Here is a 1,075-nt window from a genome sequence, read left to right as displayed (position 1 = left end):
CTCACCAAGGATAAGAAGCTATTTAGATAGCATTTGGTGTAAATCACAGTAAAATACTGAAATTTCTGATCACCCCATCCCCTCTTCCTATAATTGTGGCTGCCTCAGGGTTAGGCTCTGTGCTAAGCCCTGGACAGGTATGATGTCTGCCCTAACAGAGCCTACATGGAAATGCTCTAGAAGGCAATGACTAACACAGAACACAAATCCCACTCTGTAATAGTGGTGTGATTATGTGTAAAACAAGACTCAATTCCTCATCTGTAAAATAGAGGAGATGAAGGTGAAGATTGTGTTGGTCCACTTTCTAGCCCTATAACAAATACCCAAGGTAGATCAACTTATTAAATTGATAAGAACAGATACTACACTTAGTCTTAGGCAAAAAGTCAAGAAGTGATAGATAAATCAGTTTATAAGGAAAAAAGTTTCATTTGGCTCTTGGGTTTGGAGGTTTGGTTCATGATCACCTTTGACCTGTTGTTTGGGCCTGTGGCAAAGCATATCAAGGGAGATGCATTTGGTTGATGGCCCATACCTGACATTAGGAGATCTCAATAAGTATTTGCAACAATAATTGCATTAGTTACTTGCTGTGATTGAATACCTGACAGAAACAACTTGAAGGAGGAAAGATTTATTTTAGCTTGTGTTTTCAGAGATTTCAGTGCATAGACCTTATCGCCTTTGATTCTGGGCCTCTAGTGAGGCAGAGCATCATGGTGGCAGGAGCATGTGGAGGAGGAGGCTGCTTACCTCATGGTAGACAGGAAACAGAGAAGAGAGGCAGGAAGGGACTGGGGATAAGATACCCTCAAAGACCTGCCCCTGCCCCTTCCCTCCTGCCAGTGACCTACCTACTTCCTCCAAGAAGATCATATTGCCTAGTGTCCAGAAATAGGACAGTACCACAAGCTCCAGACCAAGTACTTAACACATGAGCATGTGGGAACATTTCAGATTCAAACCATAATAATAACGAATATTTAATCATGATAAAAGTTAGCTCTCAAATACTTGTGATAGCTGCTTTAAGAGAAATATAAGCAACATGTTGTGAAGGTTAGAGGAGGAA

General features: G+C 41.2%; 1 pseudogene; it reads right to left on the bottom strand.

Moving 5' to 3' along the window:
• Nucleotides 1-241: 241 nt before the first annotated feature.
• On the bottom strand, nt 242-401 carry LOC115071796 (annotated as a pseudogene).
• Nucleotides 402-1,075: the final 674 nt, after the last annotated feature.

Source organism: Nannospalax galili, unplaced genomic scaffold, assembly GCF_000622305.1.
Source record: "Nannospalax galili isolate Female #2095 unplaced genomic scaffold, S.galili_v1.0 scaffold158, whole genome shotgun sequence".
Lineage (NCBI taxonomy): Eukaryota > Metazoa > Chordata > Mammalia > Rodentia > Spalacidae > Nannospalax > Nannospalax galili.
The sequence above is the reverse complement of the archived record's forward strand: the minus strand, read 5'-3'. Positions and strand labels throughout refer to the sequence as shown.